Source organism: Rhincodon typus, chromosome 15 (assembly GCF_021869965.1).
Source record: "Rhincodon typus isolate 14 chromosome 15, sRhiTyp1.1, whole genome shotgun sequence".
Classification (NCBI taxonomy): Eukaryota; Metazoa; Chordata; class Chondrichthyes; order Orectolobiformes; family Rhincodontidae; genus Rhincodon; species Rhincodon typus.
This window is the reverse complement of record NC_063346.1, coordinates 45,345,127-45,364,835: the sequence shown is the minus strand read 5'-3', so window position 1 is coordinate 45,364,835 and position 19,709 is coordinate 45,345,127. Positions and strand designations below refer to the sequence as shown.

At 39.6% G+C, this 19,709-nt stretch overlaps 1 protein-coding gene and 1 long non-coding RNA gene across 3 annotated transcripts in view; one reads left to right on the top strand and one right to left on the bottom strand.

Annotated features, from left to right (window-relative positions):
* LOC109915900 (rho family-interacting cell polarization regulator 2-like) overlaps positions 1 to 19,709 on the top strand; it is a 119,894-nt gene that overhangs the window by 32,235 nt on the left and 67,950 nt on the right. The window lies entirely within an intron of this gene.
* LOC125485064 lies at positions 152 to 19,060 on the bottom strand. Its single transcript, XR_007263826.1, has 3 exons — positions 18,924 to 19,060; positions 18,136 to 18,181; positions 152 to 294 (listed from the first exon to the last, which is right to left on the bottom strand). It is a non-coding gene; the product is annotated as an uncharacterized LOC125485064 (long non-coding RNA).

The window sequence follows — 19,709 nt, the reverse complement described above, 5'->3', positions numbered from 1 at the left end:
TTACATCTGTCTGAGCAGACAGACAGCCTTTCAATGTGTCATCCAAAAGATGGCACCTCACACACTGCAGTGCTCCCTCAGTACTGTACCTGGAGTGTTTAGTTTTTGTGCTGAAGCCTTGAAGAAGGGTTTGAAACCAGAACCACGTGACTCAGTGAGGCTGTGATCAACAGATTCTTTTTATCTTTATTTATTCACAGAATGTGGGTATTTCTGTCTTTGCCAACATTTAGTGCATGTCTGTAATTGTCCTGGAGATGATGGTGGCTTTCTTGAACCACTGCACTCTTCTTGCTGCTCCTCATAATAAGAAAAAAGAGACAACAACAAATTGCATTAATTATAACCTTTCAATGCCCAGAATGTACCAAAACACTTCACAGACAAGGCGGTAGTTTTGAAATTTTACACCTCTTGTTGTTTTGTGAATGCAGCAGCCAATTTGCGTACAACAATTCCACAAACACTCAATGACCAGATAACCAGTTTGTTATAAATGTTGGTTGTGAGATCAATTTTGGCCAACAACCTAGAGTGGACGTCTCTGCTCTTCACACAGTGCCACAATGGTTTTTTTTTGACATCCATCTGAAATGGCAGATGTGCTTTCATTTTACTATGGAAGGCCTTATTTCTGACATTGCAGCACTCTGTTAGTACTGAATCGACGCCCAGATTAAGTCCTTACAGTTGCTTTGAGTTGCTTTACAGAAGACTAACAGAAAACAATTCTACTAAATGGCAATGATGTATAGTTTCTACTTCCTGTCTTCATCCCTGCTCCAAACAATATCTGCAGGTATATCCTGCATATCCTTCATAGCCAAGTGAGCAGCCCTAGGTTGAATGCCAAACTAACTGCTAAATAGTAAATTAATAAAATTATGTTGACAAGTAATCACATAATTGAGCTTCTGAGATGTTGTTCTAGTAGAATTAATATCCACTGTAATACACTTTCATTGATCAGTCTTGTCAGAAGCAGAAATAAATTAAAAAACATACAGTAATTCGTCTCCCAGCCACTACCCATTAAAGCTCATTAATATCAGCATTATGTGGGGTATATGTTTTAATTTACATTGTCTAATCACCTAAATCCCAGAAGTCCCTGCTTCTCCTATGACAAGAGACTGCTTAATGTAGTTTTAATTTGGACATGAGTCTTAAAAAAGAGCTACAGTTTAAACTGGAGCAATTACAAGTTCAAACTAAATGTACGAGGTCCTGGTGAGACCACGTGTGGAGTACTGTGAGCAGTTTTTGGACCCCTTATTTAAGGAAAGATATCATTTCATTAGAGGCAGTTCAGAGAAGGTTGGCTAGGATGATCCCTGGTATGGAGGGATTGACTTATGAGCAGAGGTTAAAGACAGGTTGGGATTCTACTCACTGGTGTTTAGAAGAGTAAGAGGTATTATCATTGAAACATTTAGGATTCTTAAAGGGTAAATGCTAAGAGGATGTTATTTCTCATGGGAGAGACTAGGACCAGAAGGCACAGTCTCAGAATAAAGGGTGCCAATGTAAGTCTGAGGTGAGGAAGAATTTCTTCTCAGAGTTGAGGGAGTTTTTGTAACTCCTTGCCACAGAGAGCTGTGTATCTTAAGGCTGAGAGAGATTCTTGATCACTGGGGGAATCAAGGATTACAAAGAAAACACAGGAAAGTAGACATAAGGAATGTAGGATCATGCATGATCCTGATGAATGGTGGAACGGGCTCAAGGGGTCGTACAGCCTAGTCCTGTTCCTATTTCTTGTGGTCTTAAATGTTCAAGTTCCAATTGGCCCTAGAATCATAATTTAATCCTAACTCATGGACAAATGCAGATTGAAAGATTGCATTTCATTTGGATTTGAAATACCTTCCTCAGCTGTAGGTATTAATTGAAATTGTTGCAAATTGAAAACTTAGGAGTTTTGTGAACAGAAGTTTTATAATCAGCAGTGTGATCTGATCATTATTGTTGTTACTAAGACTGAGACAAACACTCATATTAGCTGGTGAAGGTCTTAAATTTCTGGCCCTCCCTGTAATAACAAGCAGAATTGGGTTAGCTTGGTTTCTTAATGTATGTGTGGAAAATGCATCACGTGGTATTCATCATGTGGTATTGGGCCACATCACAACACACCAAAGGTAAATGATCAGAATTTATTTGCAAAAATATTCTCCTTCATTCTGGCCATAATTCAACTATTGTGTTGAGGCTGCATGTTTGTCTCATCTTCCTGACTTTTGACATTTGTTCTACCTATGACAATGACTATCCAACAGGCCTGAACTGCTTTAGCCCGTACACATAATGACTGAACCTGGGCAGTCCAACAGCATGCAGGCATCTGCTTGGCATGCAGATTGAAACCACAGAACCGCTTTTTTTTCCACTATAAGTATTTTTGTAGGATATAATGATTCAGGGCCAGTGAATGTATACTTATTAGTGTACTTGTCAGCAGAACCAGATCCAGTTATGATCAGTTACGAATGTGTCGCCTGAAAGAGTGGAGGAACAGATTCCATAATAACTTTCAAGCGAGATCGGGATAAATAGTTGAGTGGGGAAGAATTTGTATGGTTGTGGGCAAAGAGGGATGGGACAAATTGGATCTGTTACTGAAGAGCTGGCACAGGCTGTCTCCTTTTATACTATTCTGTTATCAATTGCTGCACTATTGAAAATGAGATTTGTACTTCAGTGCGATCAGATCATTGGTCTAGTTTTTGTCGCCAGTGTTGATCAAACAGTGCTCAACGTTCATTCCACTTTGCTGCAGACCTTAATCCTGTGATGACCAGGGCTGAAGGACTGCATAATTGCTCTCATCCAAGAGCGTAAAAGAAAAATACTTTTTGCAGTTATTGGGATGGCCAAGTATCTATATCAGGTTTTAAACAAGCATATCTATTAACCAGTTGTTTTTAATAACTTCATCAATGAAGATGGTATAATTGGTTAACATACACAGTCAATAACATAAAGTATAAATGCTTATCCCTCTGAATATATCCGAAACGCGCACACGTGCGCACCCTGTTGCCCTCTCTTCGGGCAAAGGGGAAAAACCGACTTCTGTGCAGAGGTTGACTTTCTGCTTTGTTCAATGAGTTCTTCTTAATGGCAAGAGGACAAAACCCAGACTGTTGTGAAGTTGGGTGCTATGATGCTTAAATACAATATTAAGGTGTTCTTTCAATCACTGTTACAGAAGAACAAGATATTAGAGGTTTCTTTCAGAAACAGAAGAAATTAGATAGGGAGCCCATTCCATGTAGGTCTTTGACACCGTCTTCTTTTCTCTCTCTTTCTCCCACCTCTCACTTCTCCCCCCCCCCCCCACCCCACCCAATTCATATCAGTCTGGTGCCCTCGATGGAATCTACATCTGGTGAATACAGGACAACAACTGTGTATTTCTTTAACTAAGGAATTGAAGAAAATCCTACTGAGCCACATGCAATCTGAAACAGGAACTGTAAATGAGAACAGTTAGCTCAGGATCAAAACATCTGTATGAAATAAACAGCAGGAAAGAAATGGGGTTAATTGGAAGATAACAGATGGGGGAAGAAAAGATTTTATGAATTGCTATTTTTTTAAATCTCCAACTACAATTAACACCAAGGGAATGACACCATATACTTTTTAAAAGATAACATTCATATCCAGTGAGATTAGTTTGTTTCTAATTAAGACTTGTGACTCAGTGAAATGGATAGGTCCTACTTTTCTGGCATTTATTTGGTATCAATTTCTGTAAGTGTCATATCTTCATACCCTTCCACATGTTTTGATGCATAGCCTCATTTTTCAAAGAATTCTTTGAGATATGGTACCTGGATATATCTCTTCTAGCTCTAAAAACATCTATTAATTGTTCATGTGACCTTTAGTAACTTATTCTCATTTTCCTTTCTCTTTATTCATCAATTACTTGGTTGTCCGTTACTGAAACCTAAAATCCTCTCAATTCTTGGGATTTTTATTTTTCTTGATGACATTTAAGCCTCTTCTTTTGAATGTGCACTTGATTTAACTCCTGTTTAGACCCATTTTGAACATGTGGAATTTTTGTGCCTTCTAGGGTAGGTATATTTGCTGCAAATTGTGCATTATTTCAAGTCTTAGATTCATAGAGATGTACAGCACCGAAACAGACCCTTCAGTTCAACTCATCCATTGCAGACAAGATATCCTAAATAAATCTAGTCCCATTTGCCAGCATTTGGCCCATATCCCTCTAAATCATCACCATTCATATACCCATAACAGCTTATAAAACAGTAATTACTGTTCCTAGAATTCAAGGAAATCTGCTCCAACACTGAAAATAGCTCAAAAAAGGAGCAGCTCTTATAGTTAACAAGGTGTAGGTTGCTCCTCTGATGCTGTCTGGCCTGCTGTGTTCATCCAGCTCTACACCTTGTTATCTCAGATTCTCCAGCATCTGCAGTTCCTCCTAGCTCTTGTAGTTACACTTTTGTTCTTGTCCTCTATGTTGGATTACCCAGAATCCTCTGTCTTCTTTAAATGCTTGCCATTGTTAGTTTGTCATATCTTTTAATGCAGTTTCCCAAACCACCAGCAGAATTTGTTTTGTTTCAATTTAGTATCCCATCTAATTAGATCACCTCAAATCGCTGTCACATTTTATCAAGCAGGCCACTTGCTTCCTCAGCTGTGGTCTCCAAGGTACTGTTCAAAACGTTCCCCTCTCAAGTTTAGTGACAACCCTTTTGGTAATGGACTAATTAACTAATGATCTGCTCAGTGAGAGATTGAGTAACAAAGCAACTCTGTCACACCAGGTCCTGTATTTCTGGGCAATCTCACAGAATTACACAGTCTAGTACTTAAAGTAACATTCAGAAATGTTGATGACAAAATTGGATAATAAGAAACAATTGATATTTTGCAAATTGATTCGAACAATCCCAAAGACCTTTTTGTGAGAACTGCTTCTTTTGAAAGTAAAGAATTATGGATATGTTGTCAGAGAGTTTTGGCAGAGTTAGTCCCAAAACTACAGCAGACAGCCACATTGAAATATGTGATACCTCTTTAAAGGCTGCATTTCCAGCATCCTGTCAGACTGATCAAAGGGGTGGCTTAATGTGAGGATGAATGTTGAATAGTTTATTACTCAGTCTATTCCAGTTCCCTTCACAAGAACAGAGGCAATATTTGGCGAACTTGCCGTGCTTGCAGTTCAGGTGCTATAAATCATTTGCTCAAATTGAGTTCTGCCTGTCCCAGATACAATTTGAAAGACTGACAGCCAGGATCAACAATTTCACAGTCCATCAAACTTTTGCCCTTTTCAGATCAACTTTCTACTCCTGTTGACTTTCAGCAGTTTGGTTATGTTGTGATGTCAAAATCAAATACAAACAGAAATAGGAAAGAATTGAACTTAACTGGACAAAAGTTAGGTTTTAGTCACGTCTCTGTATCGGACTAGAATTCAATGCTCACAGGCTCTCGTTCCCTACAACTAGCCTGCCAAATATCTGAGCACTTCCTCAGAGATTGTTCACGGAGTCATCTTAATATTGTTCTAGTCTAATGCAGGGCTTCCCCAAGTGGGGTCATGGGCTCAGATGGCCACCATGAAACTCCAAATGAGTTGTGCTCCCACTTTCGCAGGCCCTTACTTTAACTCCCTCTGTCGCACTCTCTCCATTCTCGCTAAGGGGTTCAATGACAGTTTTCAAGCCTCAATATTGGGTCACAGTAAGAAAAAGTTTAGGAAGCAGTGGCCTCCTGTTTATAGGATGTGCTCCCATGTGAGTTTCTACATTTGTAAAAGTCAACAGAACTGACATTTCACTAACCTTTGAACAAATAATCCTATTTATTTTAAGGTTAATTCAATAAAAAATGTTGCATTTATATACTGCCTTGAATATGCTTAAAGTCCCAAGATGCTTCTGCTGATGCATGCCCTCTGCCTCAGGTGACACAATGGAACAATCCTGGGTAGAGAGGACAAGACTTAGACTGAAGAAGTGTACCGAGGACTTAACAGAGTTTGACATCAAGGCACATTAGGGGATTGGTGCAGATGGAAGTTGGTTTTAAGGAGTTTCTCTTTTCATAATTTGTTCATGGGATGAGGGTGTCACTGGCCAGGCCAGCATTTATTGCCCATCCCTAAAAGCCTAGAAGGCAGTGAAGAGTCAACCACATTGCTGTGGGTCTGGAGTCACATGTAGGACAGACCGTGCAAGGATGACAGTTGCCTTCCCTAAAGAACATTAGTGAACCAGATGGGTTTTTCTGGCAGTTGACAATGGTTTCATAATCATCAATAGACTTTTGATTCCAGATTTTTTTTTTTTATTGAATTAAAATTCCACCATCTGCCATGTTGGGATTTGAACCTGCATCCCTAGAAAATTACTTGAATCTCTGGATTAATATTCTAGTGATAACACGATTAGGCCATTGCTTCCCCCATGAGCAGGGGAGCGAGAAAGGAAAAAGAACAGAGAAGTACAGAGGTTTAGAATTTCAAAATTTAGGGCCTAAAATGACAGGCACCAATGGTGAAATATTTGAAAACGAAGATGCTGTAGAAGTGCAGAGACATCAGAGCATTGTAGGACTGCAGAAAGTTACATCGTCATGAAGGGATTTGAAAATGGAACAGGAATTATAAAACTGTGGCATTACCAGACCAAGAAGTAATGGAGGTCAGCAAGCCCAGCAGTACTGGGTGGACAGAACTTAGTGCAAATTAAGATACAAGTAAAGTTTTGAATGAGTTCAAGTTTATAGACGTTGGAAGATGGGAGACAGGCCGAAGGGGCATCCCCCCTCAACCGAACTTTATAAATTCTCAAAATTTGGAATATTGCAGCAAGAACTCCAGTTTAGACTTCAGTTCTTTCTCTCGTGCTCTCTCTCTGACACACTGCGCTTGCTGTCTCTCTCTCAAAAAATGATGCCCAAACTCCTTGTTTCGTCTATAGCTCCATCATACCTTTTTTCTCTTCAAATCAATGTGCAATAGATACCTGCTTGCAGGCTTTGGGGAGTTACTTGATTGCGGTTAACGATAATGCTGTACCTGTTAATGTCTAGAATTATAGAATCCCTACAGTGTGAAAAGAGGCCATTCAGCCAGTTGAGTCCACACCAAACTTTCGAAGAGCATCTCATACAGACCCAGCCCCCTAACCTGTGGCTATAACCTCGTATTTACCATGGCTAACCCACCTAGCCTACGCATCCCTAGACACTACAGACAATTTTAGCATGGCCAGTCCACCTAACCTGAACATCTTTGGACTGTGGGAAGAAAGTGGGGCACCTGGAAGAAACCCACACAGACATGGGGAGAACATGAAAACTCCCACGCAAGCGGTCACCCAAGTTTGGAATCAAACTTGGGACCCTGGCACTGAGACAGCAGTGCTGGCAACTGAGCCACTGTGCCCACAATGTTCATGTTATCCAAAAGTAACCCTATTTTACATCTTCAACAGATAAATCATTTCTCAATTTTTTTCCTACTGTGTCTGTCAAAAATGACGGGACACAACACCTGGACTTGTGATAAAAATAATGGTGACTGTCAGCACTTACCATTGAACTTTAAACTGCACAGCAACTTGCAGCGACCACAAATGTGCATTTAAACATGGAAATCAGGAAGTTGTTGTACAAGTTGCCCTGATTCTCTAGAGGCTTTGCAAGATCAATATCTCAACAAGCTGAAATGGCCAAGCAAGTCAGTGAGTTCAAGAGGAATAAGTGGGATTAAGCGGTGGCAATTGTGAGCAAGGAGTCCTATGGTTTTAAAACGTATAGCTGGAGAGATAATAAAGTGCATTTGTTTTGGCCTTTCAGAATTCCTGGGATTCTAGAACAGTTTCCAGTGATTAGAAGATAACAAACTTAATTCTGCTTTTTTTAAGAAATGCGGAGGGTTAATGGACAAAGCAAGGAGTAGGAATAAATGCAACATATTAAGATCGGCTGGTTGTGACTAACAATATCACATAGTTTTAATCTATATCAATGTCTTGCCTCAGACTGAGTGAAATGTATCCGTGTTTGCTAATGATACAAAGTTCCGTGCTGAATGTCTCTATGACTAAGTTAGGTGGGAAAGTAAATGGTGAAGAAGCTGTAAACAGGCTACAGTGGGATGTAGACAGGTTGGGTGAGTGGGAAGGTGGAGTACCATATGGTGGTACATTTTTCATGTTGTACAATTCCCACTTAGTGATGACTTTACATTGAATGTTAGAATAATATGAATTAATAATTTTCCAGGATAAAAAGGCCTATTGAATCGACAGGACCTGGGTAAATTTTAAAATAATTTTTTGAATGAAGGACTGAGATAGTTGTATTTATTCCATAGTTGAATGACAGTTAATATGTGGGTAGAGACTGCAATTTATAGTGAGAAATAGCATGTCAGCTAATGTCACAAAGTTCATGGATTCAAGTGTAAAAAAGTCTTCTACAATTCTAGAAGACATTAGTGAGGCTACACTTTTTGTGCAGTTTCTGTTCCCTCACCTAAAAAAACAGATACAGTTACTCTAGGGAGAGTGCAACTAAGTTTAACTCGACTGGTTTCTGGGCTAACAGGGAATATCCTATTGGGAAAATTGATATTTGTTATCTATATCTGTAATCCCCGGGATTTCAAAAAAATGGGAGGTAATCTAATTCGAGTTTAAAATTCTTAAAAGGCTTAAAGGGTAGGTGCCAAGAAAATGTTTCCCTTAGCTGAGGAATCTAGATCATAAAGTCAAAATGATGGGTTGATTCTTCAGAAATATGCTGAGAGGAAATTTCTTCGCTCGAAGGGTTGTGACTCTTTGCATTTCCCAACCCTAGAGAACTGTAGATTATTGGTCATTGAGTATGTCCAAGCCAGAGGCTCATAGATTTTGGGGGCAAAGAGATATTAGGGTAATGCAGAAACATAGGCTTGAGGTAGAAGATGAGCCATGGCATAGTAGGCTTGAAGAGCCAAATGACCTGCTCCTCCTCACTCGCTTTGTTTTCATTCCTGCCATAAACTCATTTATGCATGCAGTGCATACTCGTTTACTTGATGATGTTTGCCTATGTAAGTGGCTGTGGTTCAAAAGTAATTCAGTGGGTGTGAAGCGCTATGTGATGTTCTGTGGATAAATTTAGTTTAAATTTGAATTTTAATTCAAATTCCTGGGATTTTATTAGAAATAAATTTCCACTTTATGTTGTTATTTACATTGAATGTTGCAATAATATGAATTAATCACTTTTCAGCATAAAACTCTATCAAATTGGCAGGGGTTGAGCAAATGCAGGTCCATTTGTTCTTTTGTGGGAAAGATTAGTTGGACCCAGGTGACTTCCCTCAATCTATGAATCACTTAATACACGTACCATGGTAGCAATTTTTGGTACTGCTCGTACCCACCCCAGTAAGGAATAAAAGTCCTCCCACAATGATGAACGATATCCTGAGTTGTTGTCTGCCTATTTTCCCTAGTGATGTTAGTCTGAAATGAATAGGATCAAATGTTTCAACGTGAATGCAGTCCAAATGATTACAGCATTTGACAAAAATGTGAAGGCGATTGTGCAACTTAAGATTTCTAATATGCATGAAGTGTTTGTCAAATTCAGTATTGATGTTCAGTGAAATATCTGTTGTGACCCGGTGCCTGTGTTTTGTCTAGATAAAGTTTTAACAATGAATGTTTAACATTGGAGTTGACTACTAAAGAAAGTGCAAACTGATTCTTTGTTAATTATATGCTTTGTATCTGATGTTTGCAAACTAGCAATAATGTAACATTGGCCAGAATCAGCAAATGTTTGTCTAGTTCCCCCATAGTTTAGTTTGATTGTAAACCCAGGATGTGGAACAAAGCTTTGGAGTGGCTGGAAGCAGCTGCAAGGCCCACTTTTCATTCCTGTTGCTTTAGAAGCCAAATAATTCAGTAATATTCTTATACTGACTCAACCACTGGAATTTGCCTTTGATCACACAGAAGTTATTTTTAAAACTTCTTCCTATTTAGCAAATAGAAAAATCTTTTTTGTACCACCTTGTGGAAAAATGTGTCATGATTGACATTGATTGAGTAAAGCCAAATTTTGATATTGATCTTGATTGCAGTTTCCAGGAATGAACTGAATTTGAGGTCTAATACTCCAGGAATCGTTAAAATACTTCACCCGTGATCATCGAGAGACATGTAAAATTTGCATTTTGTGGATGATCACCAAGGAAATGGATTTACTTCAGCATGTACAGCAAGAGGCAAAATCTGGGTAATTTGCTTCAGGCTCACTATCACAAAATTATTCTAGTATGTTCTCAGAATATGCCAGCATCAAGGGTGTACGTGTTTTAATGTACAATCTCTCTTCATTTCCCAACTCATCAAGTCCAATGTTATCATTTAACCAAATTCTCTTCATAGCTCTTCTCCTAATTTTCTATCCCTTTCGTTTTTGTGAAGAAATTTATAATGTAGTGACAACACTGTACAGACCTCTACAATGTTTGAGCAGATTGCGTGTTTGTTCTGTTCATAAATTGTAATGGTTTCACCAAGGTCAAGGGAAGGAGGCAATGTCCAGAGTGATTATCATAGAATCCTTAGAGTGTGGCAACAGGCCCTTTGGCCCAACAAGTCCACACCGACTCTCACAGCATCCCACCCAGACCCATCCCCCTATAACCCACCTAAGCTACACATCCCTGAACACTACGGCAATTTAGCATGGCCAATCCACCTAACCTGCACATCTTTGGACTGTGGGAGGAAACTGGAGCACCCGGAGGAAACCCACGCAGACACGGGGAGAATGTGCAAACTCCACACAGACAGTCACCCGAGGCTGGAATCGAACCCGGGTCCCTGGTGCTGTGAGGCAACAGTTCTAACCACTGAGTCACCGTGATGGGGAGAGCAGACTTGAAGGGTTAAGTAGCCTCTTTGTCTACCTTGTGATACTCCAGTGAAGCACTGCACTGTTGACAGTGCTGTGTCTTGAATGAGATGTTAAACAGAAGTTTCATCTTCCATCTCCATTGACCCAAAGAGGTTCAATGAAACTGTTTTGAAGAGGTGCAGAAATGTTCTCCCTGGTGTTCTGGTAAATTTTCATTTGTCAGCTAACACCACTAAAACCTAATCATAGTATAGTTTGTGGATTCCTTTATTTTTCAAATTGGCTGCTGCATTCCCTACATTACAACAGTGATACAATTCAGTTAGTTGTAAAGTGAAGAAGGCATTTGGTATGCTTGCCTTCATTGATCAGTGCATTGAGTAGAGGAGTTGGTAGGTCATGTTGTGGCTGTACAGAACATTGGTTAGGCCAATTTTGGAATACACCGTTAATCCTGATCTCCCTGTTTTGGGAAGGTAGTTGTGAAAATTGAAATTGTTGAGAAAATATTTAGAAGGATATTGCCAGGATTGGAACTTTTGAGCAATGGGGAGAGGCTGAATAGGCTGGCACTATTTTCCCTCGAGTGTCGGAGGCTGAAGGGTGACCTTTTATAGAGGTTTAATAAATCACGGGGGGCATGGATGGGGAGAGTAGCCAAGGTATTTTTCCCAGGGTGGGGGGAGTTCAAAACTATAGGGCAAAGTTTTAAGGTGAGAGGGGAACCTAAGGGGCAACTTTTTTCACAAAGAAGGTGATGCATGTATGGAATGAGCTGCCAAAGGAAGTGGTGGAGGCAGGTACAATTACAACATTTAAAAGGCATCTGGATGGGTGGATGAATAGGAAGGGTATAGAGGGATATGGACCAAATGCTGGCAAATAGGACTAGATTTATCTAGGATATTTGGTCAGCATAGATGAGTTGGACCAAAGGTTCTGTTTCCATGCTGTACATCTCTGTGACTCTATGACTCTAAGTACTCCTGAGGTTGTGAAAGGCACTACATAAATACAACTTTTTTTTTCTGTCTTTCATCTTTTGAAGTAAAGCCATTTCACTTTGCTCTGTGTGATATCAAGGACTGATTAAATATACTGAATGTTGCAAAAACCAAGGCATTGACAACACCCTAACAGCAGTACTGAATCCTTGTGCACAAGAACTAGCCGTGCTTTTAGCCAAACTGTTCTATTATAACGAAAACACTGGCACCCAGCTATCAGTGTAGAAAAATTCCCTGATGTGGAATCTAGTTACTTATCACTCCATTAGTCTACTAAATTGACAGTTATGACAATGAGGCAGGTCCAAGAATGTGGATTGGTACAAGATCAGCTGTGGATCTTGCTGAATGGTGATTTAGGCACAAAAGTGTAAATGACTAACTCCAGCTCCTGTTTCTTGCATTTGGTATGTACCTGAGCTAGCGAAGGAGGGAGCAGAGGACCTAAGATGAACCAAAGTTGGTGATATTGTCTCAGCTATTAAATGTTAGCGGTGTAGCGATCACAGCTTTGTGTTCTGTAGCGATCATAGCTTTGTGTTCAGGTTGCACTTGGGGTGCTGAGTTTTTGCTGGTTTATTGCATTCGTTTAAACCCCCTCAGAGGATATTTGGAAGACTGAGGTATCAAGCTAGGAGAAGAATTTAACTGAGGCTCCAGAACACTTCCTGGCTGGAGACAGCCATCCTTGGTCTGTCAAGCACAAACTCCTCCCTGGATGCTAAGCAGACAGAAGGACATGAGGAAGGAAAAGCCCTTCCCAGTGACAGTCCATGGTTTTGGTAAGAAGCACTCGAGCAAATATTTGACTTCTTCTACAGCTAATCTATACATGCTGGGAAAATTTTAACGTAAGTTTTAAAGGGACAAATCTATTACTTACCCTTAAAGCAGAGTAGGTCTTTATGTAAAATATAGTTATTTTCATGTAAACATTTTTGAATTTGCATTTAATCTAATCACAATTAATTGAAAGCTAATGATTAGGCATAGTCTAAACTACTGTTTTATTTCTTATTATAGACAACCTTTATTAAAATTTTTAAAAATATTTTGCTTTATACTCTTATTAAGTAAAGTATTATGTTCTTGGGTCAGGCTTTGCTCACTTTTTCTACAGTATCTGCATTAAAATAGATACCTACCTGCATATTGAATTATTTCTGTCTATTCTGAACTAATAGGTATATTAAAGGATGACGCTGATACCATCTGGTGCTGTATCTGAGCACTTCCATGCAGCTTTGGAAGTGGCTAGTCAGTTTTCAGTTATAATATGCGACCCTTGACACTCTCTGCATAATCTCCCTATTTGGCAATTGTGCTCCGAAAACTCTGTTCACCTTTTGACATATATGACCAAATACAGCAATTAAGCTAATCACAACATTTTAAAATGGGTAACCAATTTCTAATTAAAATAACTCAATGTTCTTTTGTTAAAAACATTCACTTGGGGTTCTGAATTGTTACTGGTTTATTGCATTCATTTAAACCCCTTTCAGAGGTTATTTGGAAGGCTGTGAGGTATTAAGCTAGGTAGAGAAGCAGCATCTTCATCAAATTTAACTGAGGCTTTTGTTCAGATCTGTATGTGAAATTTTTTAATCTGGCCATATCCCATCTGTGTTCCAAGTTTAATTGAAATCCATCAATTTAGTTTTTGACAGATATTGTTTACAGACAAACAGACTAACTGGTAAAAACACTGCCTCCAGCCACCTTCAGTGGCAGAGAGAACCAGCATAATTTATGTGAAGATAAATTTGAAGAAGGCTGAGAACCAACAGCGATACTAAGATATTTCATGCTGAAAGAATCATGCAGCAATATTAGAACTCATTTTCAAAGTAGAACAGCAACTTTACACAGACTGGACGGGCAGGTATATCATGACCTACGCTAGGAGTTGAGCTGTAATTTGAATATGAAGAGCTTCACATTTTATGTGTGTCTTTAGACTAATGATAACATCTCCAAAACCACCTCAATCCGTGCCAGGAAGTAAGAGTATTGAGATTAGACAGTAATATGTCCCGGAAGTGACCTTGAGAGTGTCTCCTCTTTGTTAGGCTGTTCTAAGGTTTTCATGTACTAACTTTCGTTTTAATTCTGAATCGAATCAGGAAGAAGACAGATCACTGAGTGATCTCATACTCTCTGAGGGAAAAAAAAATGATGACTATAATCTAGTCTACAAAACCGTGGAGTTTGAAAGCCATTCATACCAATTTGTTTTTTTTTCATTCTCTTAATTTCAACTTCAATTTAAGACACGAACCTAGAGTATCGAACTGAGATGTTCTTATTTTGTAATTGGATTTGGTGCCATAAGTGAAACTTTCTGCCATGGCTTCTCCTGTTGTTTACTGCCAAGTTACTCAAGTGGAAAGTGCATGCATATAGAGCAGGACTCACATTGGCTGTCCCTGCATTATTAAAGAGCCAAAAGGCACTTCCTGCTAAGGTTAATACTTGCACTACCTGGGAAAGGTAGTGGCTGCATGGTGGTAATCATTGAACAGTAAGCATGGCAGCACCCTTGGGAGAGGAGTGTTTAGTATTAATGGAGGTGATCAGAGTTGATCAGTGGTATGTGGATCAATGTTCTAAATATCTGCTTATTTGGAAACAAAGTCATTAATTACTGTCCCTCAGTAGATTAATTAAAGAGGCAAGAATGTACAAGGTCTTCTAAATGGGTAGACTTGATGATTGAGTGTTTTCTCCTTGTTTTTGGAACTGTGCTTTTTATCAGATAAGTCCGAAGTCCCTGCAGTAACTAAAACAGGTGATTATGGTTCATTATCATTCCAGATTCAGAACCACTTGTTTCCAGAACCCAGATAGCTGAGATTTCTATCTGCCTTTTATAGATTTAGGGTTCCAGACAGAGACACCTTTTTTAGGTGAGATTCATTCCGGCTCCATACACCATTATTAAAGTTGATCAATAACTTGGATTGTTAAGTGGAAAGTGTGCTCACAGCTTGCAGGCAATCAGTACTGCCCCATAAAAATTTTGGAAGAAGAAAACTTGCTTCGATGAATGGTTTGTTTTTAAAATTGCACACTCCTTTTTTTTTTGTTTTTCCTGCACCAAAACTAGTGTTTAATAAAAAGTTGATTTGTGTTTTATGTAGCATGACCACTAACAGTAGATGCAATGTTTCAAATGAACAGTTTGTCGAGAAGTATCCAAGTGTTTTTATTTCCTCTTACTCCACTTTCTCCCTCCAACCTTTCTCAAGACTACATTCTGTCCTAAGTTGCACATGGACGGAGGGAATTGTAAGCTGACTATTCACTGGAAGATTGTTACACAGGCCAAATGGTATTGTTAGTAACCCACAAGGTGCTTCCAACTATAAAGCACATTCCACCTGCCCGTTTGAGTAATTCAAGGAGAGGAACCTTAAAAGCATGTCCTTCGCAGAAGGTAAACAGAGTTGTGTAGCATTCTGTCCCAATTTTACCTCTAGAATTTAGAATCTACACTGCTTTGGCTGTGTAATACATTCACCTGATGAACTCTACGAACACACTAAATCCATTGATACTGTTTCCAAGTCTTTTGCAGGTACTGACCATGCAAGGAAAACATTAATCAATCAGTGACTCTGCTACTGTGATTAATGTAAAACCATAATTCTTGATGACATAAGTTGCTATATGATGACTAACAATAAATAGACTTGTAGTTCTTATAAACATAATCCAAATTGTTCTACAGGCATTTGGTGCCGTTTATAATCTCTTCAGAAATAAAAACAACGATAGAATTCCAAATCGGGGTGAATTATGAACAACCTATTAGTTCTGTTTGAAATCACTTAGCTGGGAGGGCACAGTAGCATTGACAAATAGCTATAGTTAGTAATTGTCTAATGATTATAGATCATACCCTTCCTGATAAAGTGCTTAAATTTGTTTATGTTGGATTCTATTACAAGGGCCTCTGTAACATTCCAATCTGTGTAATAGTTCTTTTCTTGGTTTTGATTGTCTTCAATGTTGAAATCATGTTAGTCAGGACACTAAGGTCTCTAGGAATTTAAAAAGCATCCTTTTTTACAAACAAAACTGGCTCCAGCATGTGAGCAGAGTACTGCATAGGTTTAAATTCTGGGAATATTGAATCTAGAGTTTTCTGTAGAAACATATCACGGAGGAAAAGCCAGTGAAAACTCGTGAATAATGCATACTGGGTCCAACTTGCGTTGTACACCTCAAAATGGTGCTGTAATGTGACTGTAATTCTTGTTTACAAGTGTTACATTTTTAAAATTTTTTTTCCTTCTGAGGTAGAAAGGAAGGGTATTTGCTGTTTGAGGTGAATGTAACATCAACTTTAATTTTTAAAGAACATTTAGTAATGTTGTAAATAGGCTTCATGTGAGCATAATAAGAATAAATTGACACTGAGCCAAATAAAGAAACTTTACGATAGCTTGCCAAAGCCTTGTCAAAGTGACATGGTTTGGAGACCTTTTTAAAGTAAGAGAGAGAGAGAGATAGAAAGGACACAGCAGCAGGTTTGGTGCACAGCAAGATGTCAGGAAGACTGTGGAAATGAGTAACCAGTTAACCGGTGTGTGGAGGTGAGGGATGCCTATAGGCCCACATTCTACTTCAAACAACAGTACTTGAGCCCACAGAATAGATCAGCTCCTTGATTTAATAACATACAATGATACAGCTGAAGGAAGCTGTTCAGCCCTCCATTTCTGTGCTGGATTCTTGGTAGATCAGTCCAATTTTTCCCACTCCACTGTTTTTCCCCATAGACCCACAATGTTCTTCCCTTCAAACAAATTTCCTCTTGGGACATTACTGTTGGAATCTGCTTGTACCACCTGTTCAGGCAGCACATTCCAGCTGTGTAAAAAGTTTCCTTCAGTCTTTATTTTTGCCAGTTGTCTGAGATCCTGTCTGCAGTCATCAAACTTTCTGCCACCATAGAGTCATCACAATCTGACCTAATCCCATTTGCCAGCATTTGGCCCCTTTCCCTCAACTTTTCCTATTCACATACCCATCCAGATGAGTCCTGATGAAGGGTTTCGCTGGAAATGTTGACTTCCCTGTTCCTCAGATGCTGTCTGACCTGCTGTGCTTTTCCAGTTCCACGTTTATTGACCCCATCCAGGTGTACAGTTTCTCCTTATTCACTGAATTTTAATACCTGTATGCCTCACTATATAGAGGTATAATGTAATACTGCTGCCTCTAAAGTAGAAGGTTCTACATTCAAGTTCTGTTCAAGGACTTGAGCACAGAATTCTAGGCTAATAGTCCACTTTAGCACTGAGAGACTGTTGCACTGTTGGAGATGCTGTTGTTGGAATAAGGTGTTAAATTGAAGGTCTTGGTTAATGCAAAAGATCCCAAAGCATTAGAAAGTAGTGCAGGGAAATTAGCCCTGGTGTCTTGGCCTATATTTATTTCTCAATTAACATCACAAACCATAATCACATTTGTCTCTATGGGAACTTACGGTGTGCAAATAGGCTGTCACATTTCCTACATTAGAACTGTTAAAGTATTTACATTTCAAAGTTCCTAATTGGCTCTAAAGTACTTTGGGTTGTCGCGAGGTGCTGTATAAATTCAAGTTGGCCTTTCTTGTCAAATTTCCCCTTAACATTCTGTGCTACAATCCCAATTTCTTCAAGTCCTCCACTTATTCTTTGTAAGTGGCTTCTCCACCATCTCTTACACATGCCATCCCTTCTAATATATGGTGTCCAAAATTGAACATGATAGTCCAGCTGAGCCCTTACCTTTCCATACCATAACCATCTCCCAACCAAGACAAGAGATAACAAGGTGCAGGGCTGGATGAACACAGCAGGCCAAGCAGCATCATAGGAGCAGAAAAGCTGACGTTTTGGGTCGAGATTTTCTGAGGAAGGGTTTCCTGCTTCTCTGATGCTGCTTGGCCTGCTGTGTTCATCCAGCTCTATACCTTGTTATCTCAGATTCTCCAGCATCAGCAGTTCCTACTATCTCTCCCACCCAAGACAAGCTGATCTCCAGACTTGTGATTCTAACTGGCTCAGTGCTGTACTGGGTATGTTTGCACATTGTTTAATTTCTTTTTATAAAATGTGGGGTCTGTAAGTTTTGATGCTGGCCAGATAACCGATCTTTCATTCAGCACCCCCATGGGCTTGGAATAGCAAGTTATGACACACAAGTTTTTTACCTAAGTGCAAAGAACTGCAGATAGAGAAATTAGAGCCTGGAAGCATCTGTGGAGAAAGAAACAAAAGAAACTTAATGTTTTGAGTCCGATATGAATTCTTTGGGACTGAAAGGACTGGGAAAGTGGTGAGTCTTTTGTGTTAGAAAAGCAGGGGGTGGGCAAGTGGAACAGATGATAAGGGTGCCCTCCAATAAAAGGTAAAGGGAATATTAACAGTAGTAGTGAAGTGATATAGATAAACATTTTAGGTGTTAATGGTTGGTGGTGGTAAACCTCACCGCTAACCACTGTTGTAGTTCACCATGGGGTAGGTCTTCTGCCAGTGCTACATTTTGATCTACAGACCTGCTTGATCTAGTCTAGCCTCTAGCTAGACTAATGAAATGAGGCTGTTATCTTTAAAGGGTTCTAGTTTATTAGTAACTAGGCACAAGTGACACTGATACAAGCAATGTTATTACAGAGACTGAATAGAATGAAAATCCTTATTCTTTTGAGACCCTAACCTGTTCTTCCACTGGGTCCATGTGATATCATCATCCGTTAAGGCACTGCTCAGTATTAGCCTTTGCAGACCGTATACAACAGGGTGAACCTGAATTACGCAGCTCAAAAAGGTAATACTGCTGCTTCATGTAGAGCTACTTCAAACTCAAGAAGCACTTTTTTTAAAATTAGCTTTTGCCAAATATAAAATGATCCACAGCTCCAAGTTCTGCTAAAATTAAGCAAATGAATGTGGAGAAATGGTGCATTATCTTTCTGGAATCTGATGTTTCCTTCCTTACCATGACAGTCATGAGTTGTGGAGAGGAACTGAAACAAGGTGCTGCCATTCCTTCTGCTCCGATAATAAACGGCTCTTCACGTGCTCAACCCGCAGCCCCGTTTAGAAGTGCTATAGCATGACGAGGCATTTGCATGGACTGAAAAAGAGGCTGCACTCACAGAATCCCTGGTAGACAAACAGGTGGCTGGAAGAACACAGCAAGCCAGACTGCATTTGGGGGAAAAGGAGAATTTAATGTTTCGGGTATTACCCTTCTTCAGGGCAGAAATAGACCATTTGGCAGCCCCCCCCGGCAAAACTTTTGCCTGCATTTCCCATGGCTAATCTACCTAGCCTGAGCACTATGGGCAATTTAGCATGGCCAAAACACCCAACCTGCACATATTCGGATTTCGGGAGGAAACTGGAACACCCAGTGGAAACCTATGCAGACTTGGGGAGAATGTGCAAACTTCACACAGTCAGCCACCCAAGGGTGGAATCATACCTAGGTTTCTGGCGCTGTGAGGCAGCAGTTCTAACCACCATGCCACTCAGTAACTTTTCAGTAATGAGAGTGCGAGCAGTGGAGCTCCAAGGTTTTGGTGACTGTCCAATAACTCTTGGCTTCTTGTTAGAGGAATGTTGGTCATAGTAGCTGTAAAAGTTGAAGTCCAGCAACAGATGGAATTTTGTATTATTAAACATCACTTAGTACTTATACCCCCAAAGGGATGGTGGCTTTCTCCTTAGTGCTGCATCCTCACTGTACATTGTGAGGGCACACCCACCCTGGAGATTCTGC